General features: G+C 39.7%; 1 protein-coding gene across 9 annotated transcripts in view; it reads right to left on the bottom strand.

Moving 5' to 3' along the window:
• The window catches only part of ZNF438 (zinc finger protein 438), a 177,639-nt gene that overhangs the window by 144,622 nt on the left and 15,772 nt on the right, over window positions 1-17,245 (bottom strand). For 2 of the 9 annotated variants that reach the window (XM_025397922.1, XM_025397925.1), the window contains exon 1: window positions 953-965. The exons of 6 other annotated variants lie outside the window; for them this stretch is intronic. The gene's annotated coding sequence lies outside the window, so the exon portion shown is untranslated. Of the gene's footprint in view, window positions 1-952; window positions 966-1,143; window positions 1,324-17,245 lie in introns of those variants that run through there. One more of the 9 variants, XM_025397926.1, reaches the window with a different exon arrangement.

Here is a 17,245-nt window from a genome sequence, read left to right as displayed (position 1 = left end):
GTCTAAAGACAAAAGTCAACTTATGCAGGATGGTAGAATGAAAAGACAGAGCCAGAGAGTCTGATGATAACAGTTAGCTGCTATATGAGCCAACTAAAAAACCATCTTTCTTCCAGATTTCTAGTTATATGAGATAATAAAATGCAGTTATTACATATGATACTTTCAGTTGGGTCTCTGTCACTTACCAGCTGAAAGTATTCTAATTGATATAGAAGGAAAGATACTTTCACAAGATAGATGTGGATGAAATTAACTTTGCATATTGGAGATAAGGGAATTGGAGAGTTTCAGCCTAAAGTTTCATTTATTAAAGAAAGTGAAACTCATATAGATCAATTTTACAAAGGGAGTGGCCTTAACATTTGCTGTTTCCTGCTTTAAAATATCAAGTATTACTAATGATAACAATAGCTAGTAATGAAGATGATTATGACGATAAGCTCATGGTTATCAAAGTATTTTTAAAGCTGGGTATTTTATCTTTTATTGTTTACCTTCTACATACTATTTGACTTCAATAGTGAAAACATACCAATCTCTTCTACTTTCTGTTCATAACAATTTTCATGGTAGTTTAATTTTTCATACTTTCATGGTATATAACACAGTATACCACAATATAGTTTACAGAGGGAATCCTTAACTTTGAAGAACAAACACTCTGAAAACTAAACAATTCATAAAAAGATTTCTCTATTTCCATACACTTTCTGAATCTGGTCAAGAAAATAAAACAACATTTCAACTGCATCTGTGCAATGATAGCTTGATTCATATCAGAAGATGGAAAATCAACACTGTAGCCACATAGATACACACCAGAGAAAGCACACTTTTAGCAGAAATAACAAAAAGCAATAGAATTGTGCTCTTATCCAAGCGGTTCCCAAATGCGAAAAAAAAAAAAATCTGAAAGTTAAATTATAAGACAGCTTTTGAAGCACAAAACATTTTTCCTACAGAAACATTACTATGAGTCATGTCATTAGTAGGCCCGTCCATAAAAGCCATATGCTTGTAAAACCATATGCATAAGACTGTTGTTTGAACTATACCAAAGCAGGATAATAGTTTTTCCTTGGGAAAATACATCATTTTCTCCCTCTTCTCTCTACTAAGTCCCAGAGGAGTGGGCCTCACCAGGGGCTCTGTCCACCTCTGGAGCTCAGCAGTCATCCCCCTCACTCTGCACACTCCATGGTCAGCCACACTGAACTTCTCCAACCTGCAGGGCCTCTCCCCTCCAAGTCATTACTGTTACAACCTTCCTTTCTTCTTCCTGTAGGTCACCTCCACTCAGCCTTCTGGTCTCAGCTTAATGCTGCTTCCTCAGGTAGGCCATCCCTTGTCTCCACACTGAGTCATGTGTTCCTGATGTGTGTGCTCTCACATCACACTATACTTTCCTAACACAGCATTTGTCAATCTCCCCGATAAGCTCCACTGTTTCAGGGATTCATTTCATTTGCTATTAATGTTAAGGTCAGAAGACTGCCTGGCATTTTGAAGTATCTTTACACATATTTATTTATACGAATTATTTCTCATAAGATACTTTAATGCATTTTTAACTTATCTACAGTCATTACCAAGGAAAAGGGGGGTTTTCCAAAGAACACTTCTCCTTCCCTCAGTTTACACCTACAGATTGTTCATAGGGAGGAAGCTACCTATCCAATTTCTTTCCCATTGCTGATTTATAGTCACTTAAATGGACATTAAAATTTTAGCAAATAGATACATTTTATTTTTCTTTTTAGAAGATGAGGCCTTTGAATGATGAAGCAATAAGTATATTTTCTAATATTAACTTGATCTCTTTTTTGTAGGTAATGTCACTCATTCTCATGACTTTTACTGTCAGCAATGAAATGCTTATTCCAAAATCTGTATCTCTATGCTTGATTTTTCTCTCAAGCTTAGAATCCAAACTTTCAGCTGTCTACAATTTTTATATCCGAATGTCCCATAAAAACTTCACCCCATTCCCCCACCCAATCTTTCTTTTCTGTGGTATTCCCCATTTCAGATATTTCAGATAATTACATCACCATCTAGTCAGTGGAGTCTCACACCCACGTTATCTCGTCCTTGTTAATTATTCACTGGACCATGGCCTCACAGTGGTGGCAACACTTCGGAGCAGAATCTGAGGCCCCACCGCAGACCTACTGAATCAAAATCTACCTTTTAACAAAATCCCTAGACAATTAATATGCACATTAAAATATGAGAAACACCGATGTATAATTCCTTTTTCTCTCTACCCCCACAAAACTCTGATACCAAGTCTATATAGGCAAATATATTCCCTCCCATCCATTTCTGTTATCATAGCCCTGATAAAGCCATCACTTCCTGTGGTGATGTGGACACTGAAATGGCTTCTTAGCTGACCTCATTCCTGCAGCCCACTGTTAACCCAGACTTTTAGAAGGGACACTCTGATGTACAGCTATGAGAGGACATACGGTTGGCTGGTCAGTACTGTGCATAATGTAAAGTATGTCCTATCTATGTTGCAATTTAAAATCTGGGGATGCTCACAAAATTGTCACATAGAAAAGCATGCAAAAAAAAGAAAAAAAAGATTAACTTTTCTTGTGTCTCCTTGTTATAATCACTGATCTCAATTTTCTTTCCAAATACAAACCTAACCATGTCATATCCCTCTCCAAAATCTTTTAGTGGCTTCTGAATACATCATGTATTTCTACACTTCTACCTTTCTGTTCATGCTTTTTCCCTTTTCTCCTATCCACCTTGCAAAAATTTTGCCCATCTTCTGAAGTCCTGCTCAAGAGTTATCTCACTGGAGAACAGTCATCTCATCTCACCAGCTCTCTAAGAAATAACTGCTTCTCCATTACCTCTACAACCCACTGCACTCTGTTCAACACACGATTATGGCACTCATCTCGCTGTATGAAAGGCCCATGGATGTCTGTCTTTCCTGTCAGACAAGGACTTCCTCAAAGGAATTCTGTATTTCAGTCACTGGCAGATGGTAGATACTCAAAAAATGTTTTAAAAAATCAATTACCATTTATATTTGACATTATTAAAAGCTGTAGAACTTATCATTGATAACATGAATATATTTATAAACTCTACAATACTAAGTACCATATCTCTCAAGTTATATGCACCCAGGCACAGTAAAAGTTCAAACATGCTTGGGGACCTAATTCAGCCACTTAAATGCAGCTATCCTTAAAAGCCCACATTCTGGGGAGGCCCACCTTATTTCCTGAGAGTTCAATCAGATAACTGAACAGGGCACACAGAGGTTAATTTCTGATGAGAAGAGAGGGAGGTCAAGTCTGCCAACTGATTTTAAAAATTATATATTGTGCCATAAAGATTGTAATAAAGAAATAAAAGTTTGTTATCTATAACTTTAAAATATTTAAAAATTCATTTTCTGCACATTATCTTTCAAAAGCAGTTGAAATTACACTAAACATATCATTCTGTATTTGGTTACAAAATTTTGCCATAAGTTACACTTATAATTACACTTTAGTGATCAAATTATTCCATCACCCTAACAAATGTTCATTAAAACATTTACCAAAGTCCAATAATTTAGTTCAATAGTTACTGAATAATTACTTGTATGCCAGACCCTAATGCAGGGCCTGACCAGCCCTAACCTCAAGAACTCCCCAGCCAAGTGGTAGGGACTGATTCATACACCCATGACTGTGGTGCAGTACCGAATGCAAACCAGAGTGCTCACTGGCAGGGCTGACTCAGAAGGGATGCCCCCAGGATCTGACTGCTGCTCTCAAGAGATAGAAAGTCAACACGAAGAACAGGGGAAGGACCCATAAAGATGAGACATAAGAATTTCAAATGGCACAGCATGTTCAGGGAAAGGCAGTGGCTGGGAGTAGCACAAGAAACACATTAGAGTGAATGGGTCCATTTCCTTAAAGCCTCTCCAGAATTGGAAGTTATTTTAATTTTCAGTGCTTTCGAGAGAATAGAAGAGGTAACTCAAGGTTAACTTAAAAGGCATTTCTTTGATTACCAGTGACGGTAAACATAATTCCACCTTTTTATTAATCATTAACTGCTAAAATACTTTGTTTACTTATGTATTAAAACTTCTTCATTAGGTTTGAGAGAACTTCCTCTTCACATATTATAGATGTTCACCCTTAGTCACATTTGATACAAGCATTTCCTCCAGTTGTGTTGTGTTATTTTTTTCGTTGTAAATAAACCTTACATTTTGTATGTTCAAAACTATTAGATCTTTTCCTTGGTGAGCATTCCCTCTAACACTGAGTCATCAATCCTTCACAAATCTGATGAATATTGTTCTATTCTCTACTACTTTTCAAAAATACGATTAAAAAATATTTAGCTCTTTATACTAGCTAGACCTGATTATAAAAACAAAAACAAACAAACAAAAAAACATGAGGTGCATAAACATTCACATACAGGCCAATATCCTCCCTCTTCCAATCTTACTCCCACTCCCTTTGCTAAGATGGCTAGGGAATTCCTTTTCATACAAACTCTCGATTCATTTTCATTCAGGCTCCCTTACATAGCAATGCTGGGAAGAGAGCAGCTAGAGCATGTGTCCTTTGCAGTATCTTTAGAGATGGCCCTGAAATCTCTACAACCTCTACGAAAGAATTACAAATTAGTATTTTAAGGTACATAACATGGACAGAAAACATTTATGGGATGTATCAGCAATAAACATCAATGCTAATTTAAAGTACTAGCGGATACCTTCTAAGTCCCCAAACAAGTAATGCAGTTTTTCTTTAAGGGCCTGGAATGTATAGCCTTTTTACTAACTTCATATTACAGAAGGCAGTTTTCAAATTAGCAAAGGGGGCTCAGTCCAGTGGTATACAGTTGAACATGTCTGACTCCCATGGGGAGTCTGGAAATGTGGGGAGGCGTTTTTTAGATGTCACAATGAGAGAGCACACTATTGTGAATCTTGCGACATGTAGGGCAATCTTGTACAACAAAAACCTGTCCTATCCCAAATGCCAATAGCCACCTCACTTCAGCTAAGGGCCTTCCAGCCCAAGATGATGTGCTTCCTATATTTAATGAAGGAAACTCCTGACTTCCAATTGTTCTATCTACCCTGCCACCCAGTACATGTTTTACCAAGGGAGGACCAGCCCTAAGTAAGATTGTGAGGTAGAATAGGCAGTACTGGATGTCTTGCTTACTCCTCCTATTGGGTCCTTTGTTTTAAAACCCTGTTGTGGCCTGAATCCCTGCAAGTAACATCCCAGGAAGTTCTGGCTTGGAGGAACCCAGGAACTTGGCTACTGTCCTCTCATTCTGATCCACCAAAACCTGTTCCCTGCAAGTTCTTAGAAAACATCTGAAAAACAAAGCATACTCTGATACTAACTTCATGAAGGTACAAGTGCATTCGTCTTCTCAGGGATATTTGTGTTTAAGCACTAAACCAGAGATGCCACTCCTTACCTTATGCCCTACTGCCATCCTTGTGTAAGCTACTACCATTTTTCACTGTGATTACCACAGTAGCCTCTTAACTGGTCTTCCTGCTTTAAGTCTTCCAAGTCATAGTCTATGCTCAAGAAAGAGCTGACCTAAGTGAGATCATGTCCTTTCTTGGCTCAAAACTCTCTGGTGGCTCCCTAGTTTACTCCAATAAAAGCCTCCAATGTCTTTTATTGGTACCTCCAATGCAAGGTCATAAATAATCTAAAATCTGAAAATCTGAGGGGAGAGCACATACGGGAGAAAAAACAAGAGTCCATTTTGGTCACGTTAAATTTGCAATGCCAAGAGACATTCAAGTAGAGATGTCAGAAAGGTGTTATCCCCAGATCCTCAGAAGAGAGCTTCAGGCTAGATAAGTAGTCCTCAACAGGTGGTGATTTTATGTATCCCGGAGACATTTGGCAATATCTGGAGACATTTTGATTGTCACAATAAGGGTAGAGGGAACTCTATTGGCAGTTACAGCGTAGAAGCCAGAGATGCTGCTAAGCATCCTACAATCCACGAGACATCCCCCGACACTGAAAAAATTTTCCAGCCCAAAATGTCAATAGTGCTACAGATGACAAACTCTGGGCTAGAGATAATGTGAAAGACTTACACAAAAAGATATTTAACCAAAAGTACAAGATGAAAAACAAGGGAACTAAACCTCTCCTCTTTTAGATGTCAGGTAACACAGAAGACAGAAAATGGTCAACTAGAATGGGAGAAGGAAAACCAGGGAAGGGTTTGTGTCACAGGCCAAGAGACAAGTGTTTCCAAAAGGCAGCAATGGTCAATTGTGGTCAACTGTGTGGAAAACTGCTAAGACATCAAATAACCTGATAGGGGGTTAAAAGGTTTGAGAAGAATGAAGGCAGTATGCTGTGGGGAGTGAGGGAGTGAGATAATAGACATGTCGGAAGACTGCTGGACAATTTTAAGGCTGCTGAGTATAACATTAAAGTGAAAAAACTGGCAGATAGTTGAGCTCATCCAGTTCCGAGATTGGAGAGACCAAAGAGGTACAAAAGAATTGAAAGAATTTGCCGGAAAATAATTTGAATCAAAGCATCTAGGCTGGATAAGGAAGGAACTGGTAACAGAAAGGAAGTGATAAGTAGAAATCTGGGAAGGGCACTGGAAGTCATGATGAGTCATAAATACTTTTCCCACATCAATAAATATATTTCCTATATGCTTTTAACTGTTTCATAATAACATAGCCTATTGCTTGATATTATTAAGCAAATGTGATTATTACTTTAATAAGTTACAAGAGATAAGTGTTGGTGATGGTGTGAAAAAGAGAAAACTCATACACTGTTGGTGGGAATGCAGATCAGTGCGGCCATTGAGAAAAACTGTACAGGGGTTCCTATGGAAATTAAACATACAACTACCATATGACTCAGCAATTCCTCCAGTGGGTAGATATCCAAAGGAAATGAAATCACCATCTCATAAAGATACCTGCACTCCCATGTTCACTGTAGCATTAGCCAAGATTTAGAAACAATAGCCAACAACCAAAGTATCTGTCAAGAGATGAATGAACTGTGAGGTATGTGTGTGTACATATGTGCATGTGTGTATATATATATATGTACATGCACATACATAAATGGAATATTATTCTGCCTTAAAAAGGAGATCCTGCCATTTGCTACCACATGGATGAACATGGAAGACATTATGCAAAGTGAAATAGGCAAGACACAGAAAATGCATGACCTCACTTATATGAGGAATCTTAAAAAAGGAAAAGAAAAAGAAAGTTGAATACTCAGAGAATAAAATGGTGGTAAGCAGGGGCAGGCAGGGGAGAAAATAGGAAGATGTAGCTCAAAGGATACAAAGCTGCAGATACGCAGGATAAAGGGGTCTCCCTGTCTAACATACAACATGAGGACTACAGTTAATACTGTATTGTATTTGAGATTTTTGCTAAAAGAGATTTTAAGTGTTCCTGCCACTAAAAAGAGTAACTATGTGAGATGACTGATGTTAATTTGGTTGACTGTAGTATCCAGTTCACTGTGTGTGTACATCAAAACATCGTATACCTTAAATATATACAATAAAAAGGAGGTATTTACTATTTGAACAATGCTCATCATCCTATTTACTTTTCCAGAGTAGGATCAAATGGCATTTGTGAGAAAGATCATGTTATTGTGAAAGATATGCATATGATAAATAACAGACCTGGGTTAAAATATCAGCTCTTTCATTTACTATGTTGTGACCATGGACAACTTACTTAACCTCTCTGAGCCTAAATCTCTTCAGCTTATTAACAGATGTGGTACACAGAATATTGGCTCCCTCAAAGGATGTCCATACCTTATTCCCTGGAATCTCTGCCTACCCTATATTACATGGTATGATACTGTGAAATATATATCTGGTCTACATCCTCATTTCCTGGCATACAACTGCTAAAATCCTTAGAATCTCCAAAGTGATGCCTTTTGTATGCTAATGAGTTGACTGATGGTTTGTAGTCTCTAGGTAGCTTCAGGATGGAGGATGGTCACTAGAAAGACCAAAGCACGATTAGAGGGTTGGGACGTTCAGCGACACCCTCCAAGCTCTAGGAAGGGGAAAGGGTCTGAAAGTTAAGTTGATCACCAACAGTCAATAATTCAATCAATCATGCCTACCCAATGAAGCTTAAATAGAAACCCAAAAGGACACAGTGTGGAGAGCTTTCAAATAGCTGAACACATGGAGGTTCGCAAATGGTAGTACATCCAGGGAGGGCAAGGGAGCTCCTTGCCCCTTCCACATGCCTGGCCCTGTGCACCTCTCCATCTGTATCCTTTATAATAAACCAGTAGATGTGTTTGCCTGAGTTCTGTGAGCCCTCTAGTAAATTAAATGAACCCGAAGAGGTGGCTGTGGGAATCCCAATTTATAGCAGGTCGGTCAGAAGCACAGGTAGAGCCTCCTGAGACTTGCTGTGAGACTGAGGCCTAAAGATGGGGGATCTGACACTCTCTACAGGTGATGTCAGCACTGAATTGAAGGTAACCCAGGTGGTGTCTGTTGCAAAATGGCTTGGTGTGGTGGGGAGGAAACTCCCACACGTGTCATCACAGAAGTCTTCTGTGTTGATTGCTGTTGGCTGAGAGAATACAAAAAAAAAAACAAAACATTTTGAATGTGTTTTTTCCACTCATTTGGTGAGGGGGAATTAAGGTTGCACACAGAATTAAGGCTGGTAATCAGTGGACCTTAAAATAACGAGAGTATCTGCATTATCCAGATGGGCCCAAAGTAATCACAAGGGTTCTTAAAAGGGAAAGCGGGGGCAAAAGAATCAAAACCAGAAAAACAGCACTGTGAGAAAGATTTGCCCAGCCACTGCTGGCTCTGAAGATGGAAGGAGACTAAAAGTGAAGGAATGCAGGCAGCCTCCAGAAGCTGGAAAAGACAAGAAAATTGACTTCCCCTAAGCTTTCAGGAAGAAGGGCAGCCCTGCTGACAGGACGTCAGGTCCATTTTGGGCTTCTGACCTCCAGAATGTAAGATAAGAAATTTGTGTTGTTTTAAGCCACAAAGGTTTTTTTGGTGTTTTTTTGTTTTGTTTTGTTTTGTTTTTTTGAGACAGAGTCTCGCACTGTGGCCCAGGCTGGAGGGCATGGAGTGCAGTGGCGTGTTCTCAGCTCATTGCAACCTCCTTCTCCTGGGTTCAAGCAATTCTCCTGTCTCAGCCTCCTGAGTAGCTGGGATGACAGATGCACGCCACCACGACAGGCTAATTTTTGTATTTTTAGTAGAGATGGGGTTTCACCATGTTCGTCAGACTGGTCTCCATCTTCTGACCTCGTGATCTGCCTGCCTTGGCCTCCCAAAGTGCTGGGATTACAGGCGTTAGCCACTGCACCCGGCCAGATTTTTTGTTTTTTTGTTTGTTTTGTTTTGTATTACAGAAACAATACAAAACTAATACACAGGTAAAATGAACTGCCTTCATAAGCTTTGTGTAGCTTAACCAAGATAACATATATAAAGTACCTGAGTGCCTAGTATATAGGAAGCATTTAAATAGCTATTAAGAGTGTTAGTTCTTTAATAGTAGAACACTCTTAACAGCACTGAAACCAAATAGTCAACAGAAAGAACACTGAGTTCTAGAATTTACTCAAAGCTGCGACATAAGACATCTTGGCCTCTCTATGACAGCTCTCTCACACAGCAAAATGAGAGGGGACTAGATGACTTTTGAAGTTTCTGCCAGCTCTAAAATTTTACGATTCTAAAATCTAATTCCTTAATGATACATTCTACTTATTGCTAATTAACTGATTGAGAAAATCCTATTAAATATAAACAGTAGACCAAGCAGTTTTCATTTTATGTTTCAACATTTTCAATATTTTATATTGCTGAGTTACAGCCTTATAAAGTTGAGTCATGGCATAAAAATCACAGGCCTGCAAGCAAGGAAAAATATCTAAGTCATCCTGCTATTACTTAATGGCCTTACAGTCAAACTGAAATAATAATAATAATATCTTTTCAAATAGCTCAAAGTATATTCCCACATATTACCTCACTTATTCTTTTTTAACAGCTTTATTGAGGTATAATTCACATACCATGCAATTTACCCTTTTGAAATATACAATTCCATGGTTTTAGTGTATTCAGAGTTGTGCCAACATCACCGCCATTTTAGAACGTTTTTATCATCCCAAAATGAAACTCCCTATCCATTAGTAGTCCTTCCCCATCTCTCTCCTCTAACCCTCTCAGCTCATGAATCTACTTTCTGTCCCTATGGATTGGCCTACCCTGCACATTTCATATAAATGGAATCATACAACATACAGCCTTTTATGTCTGGTCCTTTCACTTAGCATGTTTTGTTATGTTACAGCATGTGTCAGTACTTTATTCCTTTATGCTTTTAATGCTAAATAATATTCCATTGTATGGATATACCACATTTTGTTTATATATTCATCAACTGATAGATATTTAGGTTGTTTCTACTGTTTAGCTATTAGGAATAATGTTACTAGCATTTGTGTATAAGTTTTTGTGTGTACGTATGTTTTCATTTATCTTGCACAGATACCTAGGAGTGAAACTGCTAGGTAACACAGGGTAACTCTATGTTTTAACCTTTTGAAGAACTGTCAAGCTATTTCTAAAGTGGCTGCCCATTTTAAATTCCTGCCAGCAATGTATGGAGCTTCCAATCACTCCACATCCTCACCAACACTTGTTATCTTCTTTGGATTACAGCTAACTAGTGGGCATGAAGTAGCATCTTATGTGGTTTTGATTTGCTTCTCTCTCTGAGTGACAACATTGAGTATCTTTTCATGTGCTTATCGGTCATTCATAAATCTTCCCTAGAGAAATGTCTATTTAGATCCGTTGCCCATTTTAATGGGGTATTTTTGTCTTTTTAATATTGAGCTGCAAAGGTTCTTTACAAATGTGGATATAAGTCCATTATCAGATATATAATTTGCAGGTATTTTCTCTTACCCTGTATACCTCATCTAATCTTAGTGCAGCTACTTGCACTAGATAGATTGTGTGTTGCTATCCCCATTTTGCAGACAGAATTGGCATATGATTAAACAGACCTGATAACTGGCACTCAAAAGAAAACATATAGCTGTGCCTCTGCTTCTATTAATTTAAAAGAGTATATTGATAGCAACATTGTGACAACACATCCAGTAAGGCTGCCTTGTTCAACTCAATAGATGCAGGGAAGCTATCCTGTATCTATTATACAACCTAACAATATTTTCCACAGTTACACCAAGGATAGTTCATTCCTTCACTCAAAAAATACTGAGTATTACATGTGAGGTGCCACACTACTCCTAGTTCACAAGCATCCATGAACATGATCAAATCCTTGCCCTCATTAGTCTTATAATTTGGCAGTGTCATGCAAAACTCTTAACCTTAAAATTCCTTAGTTGCAAACAGTCCTGACAAAGAAATGTTTTATCTTAAAGATCCACTCTCAGCTCAGAGGAAGCATTACAGAGATTAACACAATTGATACTCTTTTTTTAAAAAAATGAAAAGCATCAAACTTACTTTGTGTCCCAGGACAACCTTGTTTTTGAGTATTGCTCCGATATCTAGGCCATCACCTGGTTCTTATCAATTCTTTTTTTTTTTTTTTTTTTTTTGAGATGGAGTCTTGCTCTGTCACCCAGCAGCCTGGAGTGCAGTGGCTCAATCTAGGCTCACCACAACCTCCACCTCCCGGGTTCAAGCGATTCTCCTGCCTCAGCCTCCCGGGTAGCAGGGATCACAGGCACATGCCAGGACACTCAGCTGATTTTTGTATTTTTAGTAGAGACAGGGTTTCACCACATTGGCCAGGCTGGTCTCAAACTCCTGACCTCGTGATCCACCTGCCTTGGCCTCCTAAAGTGCTGGCATTACAGAAATGAGCCACTACACCCAGCCTTATCAATCCTTTTTATAATGCAACAATGCTTACTTTAATGACATTTGTTACAATTAAACATGGCTAAAAGAAGAAAATACTTATGTTTACCTTTAACCAGAAAAACCTGATGATTCAGAGACTAACTCATGGCCAGTTCCTATTCCATCCTGAATAAAAACATTACAATAGCTCCATTAAACAAAACGAAAATATAGAGTTACAAATCTGACAACTTAAACAGGTAGTTCTAACCTTTTCCATCAAAGCAGTCCTAATTCAGAGCTGAGGGATCTAATCAACCCCAGAAGACTAAAGGCATCACCATAAGTGTCCCAGGCAAACTTTAAATGTATATCTTATTTTTTTTCCTTAAAAACTGTACACAAATATTACATTCTAAACTCTAATACATCTATTTCCTCTTGGCGTAAAACATTTAATATGTTTAATTAGGGTCAACAACAAAGTTGTTGGCTAGACACAATGGCTCATGCCTGTGTTTCTAACACTTTGGGAGACTGAGAAGGGAGGACAGCTTGAGGCCAGGAGTTTTAGATTAGCCTGGGCAACATAGCAAGACCCTGTCTCTAGAAAAAAAAATTAAAAATTAGCCAGACACAGTAGTGCACATCTGTAGTTCTAGGTACTTACTTGCATGGCTGAGGTAGGAGGATCACTTGTGCCCAGGAGTTCAAGGCTGCAGTGAGCTATTATTGCACCACTGCACTTCAGCCTGGGTAACGAAATGAGATCCTGTTTTAAAAAAAAAAAAAAAGATTTTGTTGAGAAGGATAGACAGAACTTATGGTGTGTAATTAGAACTATGTTAATTTTTACTATAAAAATGTAGTAGATTAAATAATAGCAAGTGAGGAAAACTAACACTCAGGAAGATGCAGCATGCATGCCTCATGGTTCTGAGTGCCTTCTGCACACCACTTTGTATTGCACGTACCACTGTCAGGCAAGCCAGGTCCCTGAGGATTAAGAAGGCACAGGCTGAGCAGGGAGAGCATGGCCTGGGGTGATCCCAGGGATGAGCTGCTGCAAAAGAGCAACAGTTCAACCTGGGGCTTTCCCACACTGTGAGCTGGCAGGCTAAAGGTTCTCAGAAGGCGTCTCAAAGTTGCTTTGGAGGTTAGAGGACAACTGCAAGTGGGCAGAGCACTGCACTCCTGACCCCCCTTTCACTCAGTTTCCCCTGGCTGACACACGGGGCTTCCATCAAAGTTTTCTGCAGACTGAAGTATGAAGTCAGACTGTGAATAAAAGGTCTGAAAACCTAGATCTAGAGGAAGTCTTGGCCAGGAAGACAACCATGTACATCAGATATGAAAGACAAGGTGAGGACAAAATGGGAGAATGAATAATGGAGCTGGAGAGGAAGAGAGTCAAAAACAGGAAAGGGTGTGGTATAAGCCAAGGGTCAGGGTCAGGCGTTCATCCACAGAAAAGAATGTCTATTGTGGAGTGGGTGTGTCTGCTTAAAGGAATAGCAACAAGATTCTCATCCAGAAGCACTCAACTGCTGAAATCTCAAATTCCCATATGTTACATGTGGACCACCATCTCTTGTCCTTCTACCCCTCTGGATTACTTAATTGCCCACGGCCAATCAACTCTCCAAAAAGCAGTCAGTGTGAGCCTTCAGAAAAGTACTTCTCTGACTCAAACCTTTCAATGGCTTTTCATGACCCTTGAATAGAATCCTAGGTGCTTACAGTGGCCCTAATGTATCATGGCCCTAATTTATTACCACTGTCCTCCTCCTCACTCATGCTCCCCAGTGCCACGGCTGTTCCTCATACAAGCCTCTGTCAGAGCTTTGCACATATATGTGCTATTTCCTTGTCCTGGAATGCTCTCAGACATCTGCATTGCTGTGTCCCTGATGACATTCATGTCTTTGCTCAGAGGTCACTTCTCAGAGCCTCTTCCCTGATTTCATTTTCTTTTCGACATTATCTTACCATCTGGAATTATACATATAAGTATATATATATATGTTTATACACATAATATATGTTAATCATCTACCTCCCCATTGGAATTAAGCTCTACAAGGGCAGATTTTGTTTTGATCACTGTTTTGATCTAGGGGGCCATAGCACCTAGAACAGTGTCTAGAAGATAAATGCTCAATACACATTTATTGAAGGAATGACTGCATACACCAACTCTGTCCTTAAATATGTTACGCTCGGTCTTTCCCCATTTCACTCTCTATCTTTCCTAATCCATTAACCATCCTCCAAGCTTCACTTCTTATCCGTTGTAACCCAGAATCTGATCTCCCAGAAAAAGGGACACTCTTCCCCACAATGCCAGAAAGGAGGTAAGAATGTGTGTGTGGTTACTGGTCAGTGAGGGTGAAGGAAACAGAGGGAGTCTGACCTAATAACCCCTCACTCCCTGGCCTAAATTCTCAACTGTCTTACTGGCTTGTCCTTCCACATACACTCCCTAAACCAATCTAAGAGTCTACTTCTTTAATCCCATACCTGGTCTAGAGAGCACTCTTATAAAAATCCCCAACCACAGAAGCTGGGAATTCCACAAATACACGGCTTCCCACCTCAGCAGACCCTTCTCACTGCTGCCATCAACCCTCTCTTAGGCTCTCTCACATTCCACAGATTCAATCCCAAACGTCCACCACTTTCAAGCTTCCTACTCCCCCTTCACTCAGAAAATGACATCACCTCTACACAAACAAAAGAGGGGTTATTAGGTCAGACTCCCTCAGTTTCCTCCACCCTCACTGACCAACAACCACACTCACATTCTTCCCTCCTTCCTGGCCCTGTGGAGGAAGGTGCCAGGAAGATGTAGGGAAGAAACTTCCTGCTCAAAGCAAATCTGCAACTTCAGGTATCCACCTCCTTAGGGCTCTGATGCCATCATTTATCCACTTCCCCCTCCACATTTTCTCTCTCTCCTTCTCTTCTTTTACCCCGCTGCACATAAATGCTTACATTTCTCCCATCATTTGGTTCATTAAAAAAAATGAACCAAACTAATATACATCCCCAGACTTTATGTCTCTCTTGCCACTTCCTATTTGCCTCTTTTCCTTCACAGCCAAGCCTTGAAAAAAGAGTTTAAACTGTTTTTACTGTCTCCCCTACCCCACATCATTTCCTACTTAACCCTCTGCAATCTGGACTGCAAACACAAAACTGCTCTTTCCAAAGCACAGATGACTTCTTAAATGAAAATTCACTCAAAGTGTATCAATTTAATAATGATATCCTTGATCTTAAAATGCCCGTCTCTTGGCTTCAGCAACATTATTCTTTCTTAGTGTCCCTTCCACTTTTTTGGCCCCTTCTTTGCAGTCCAGTTTGCTATACTGACTGTGTGATCTGGGGAAAAAAACAAAAAACAAAAAACCTCTAATCATGTCATGTCACAGTTAGGAACATGGGCTTTGTCTCTGTCTGAGCTACCACAACAACAGAAATTTAACTGGGTGGCTTAAACAACAGAAATGTATTCTCTCACAGCTCTGTAGGCTGAGAAGTCCAAGATCAGGGTGCCAGCATGGTCACTTTCTGATAAGGGCCACTCTGGGCTGGCAGACAGCCACCTTACACTGTGTCCTCATATGGCAGCAGAAGAGCAAGAGTAAGCTCTCCGGTGTCTCTTCTTTTAAGGGCACTATTCCCATCATGAGGGCCCCACCCTCAGGCCCTCATCTAAACCTAATTATCTACCAAAGGCCCCATCTCTAATTACTATCAACATTGAGGATTAGGGCTTCCACATGAGTTTGGTGGCGATACAATTCAGTCCATAGCATGCTCTGTGGCAAATAAAGCCTAGCAAGAATCTACACTTTACCATTAATCAGCTGCGTGACGACGGCGAAGGTACCCAACCTCCCAGTGGCTCACTTGCCTTATCTACAAAACATGAGCAACAGTATTTACCTCATAAATCTGTTGTAAGGATCAAATAAGATAAACCCTTAAAACAGTGCCTGCATGCAGTAAACATGCAATAAATATTAGTCATTGTTCTTACTGTTATAATTATATATAAATATGTGTGTGTGTGTGTGTGTATACATATATATATATATATATATATATATTTTTTTAGGGACAGAGTCTGACTCTGTCACCCAGGCTAGGGTACAGTGGTGTGATCATAACTCCAACTCCTGAGCTGAAGCCATCCCCCCACTTCAGCCTCCTGAGTAGCAGAGACTACAGGCATATGCCACCATGCTCAGTTAATTAAAAGAAAAAAATTTTTGTAGATACAAAGTCTTGCTATGTTACCCAGATTAGTCTTGAACACCTGGGTTCAAGCAATCCTCCCACCTCAGCTTTCCAAAGTGCTGAGATTACAGGCGTGAGCTACCATACCCAGTCTGTTACTGTTATTGATCTTGTCATTCTCATAGCTGTCTTTATTAAAATCATCATTGCTGATTGCCATTGTTATTACTATCAATATTGTTTCTGTCATTACCAGTGATAAAATAAAATTATTCCAGCTTGAGTCCTATGTAAGATAATTTAACAAATAAATAATTTTTACAAGAATACAGCATTATGGCCGGACGTGGTGGCTCACGCCTGTCATCCCAGCACTTTGGGAGGCTGAGGCAGGTGGATCACCTGAGGTCAGGAGTTCAAGACCAGCCTGGCCAACATGGTGAAACCCCATCTCTACTAAAAATACAAAAATCAGCCAGGTGTAGTGGTGTGTGCCTGTAATCCCAGCTACTCGGGAGTCTTAGACAGGAGGATAGCTTGAACCTGGGAGGCTGAGGTTGCAGTGAGCTGAGATCATGCCACTGCACTCCAGCCTGGGCAGCAGAGTGAGACTGTCTCAAAAAAAAAAAAAAAAAAAAAAAAAACAGCATTATTTATAGAAGGAAAACCTGAAAGCAATCTAAATGCCAATATACTATCAACTTCAGCTGCAATAATGACATACCATGACTGGGACTTCCTCACAGTTCTGGAGGCTGCAGTCTAAGATCATGGCGCTGGCACTGTCAGATTCTGATGAGAGCCCTCTTCCTTGCTAGCAGATGGCCATACTCTTACCGTGTCTTCACATAAGTGAAAAGAGAGCTCTAGTATCTCTTCCTCTCCTTATAGGGGCACCAGTTCTATCTGATCAGGGCTCCATTCTTACTACCTTACTTAACCTTAATCACCTCCTTAAAGGCCACTTCTCCAATACTGTCATGTGGAAGGTTAGGGCCTCAACATATGAATTTTGAGAGGACATAACTAGTCCACAGTGACAATAACAAAATTTTAAGTACAGTAAAACTGAGTG

The sequence above is a fragment of the Theropithecus gelada genome, chromosome 9, assembly GCF_003255815.1.
Source record: "Theropithecus gelada isolate Dixy chromosome 9, Tgel_1.0, whole genome shotgun sequence".
Classification (NCBI taxonomy): Eukaryota; Metazoa; Chordata; class Mammalia; order Primates; family Cercopithecidae; genus Theropithecus; species Theropithecus gelada.
The sequence above is the reverse complement of the archived record's forward strand: the minus strand, read 5'-3'. Positions and strand labels throughout refer to the sequence as shown.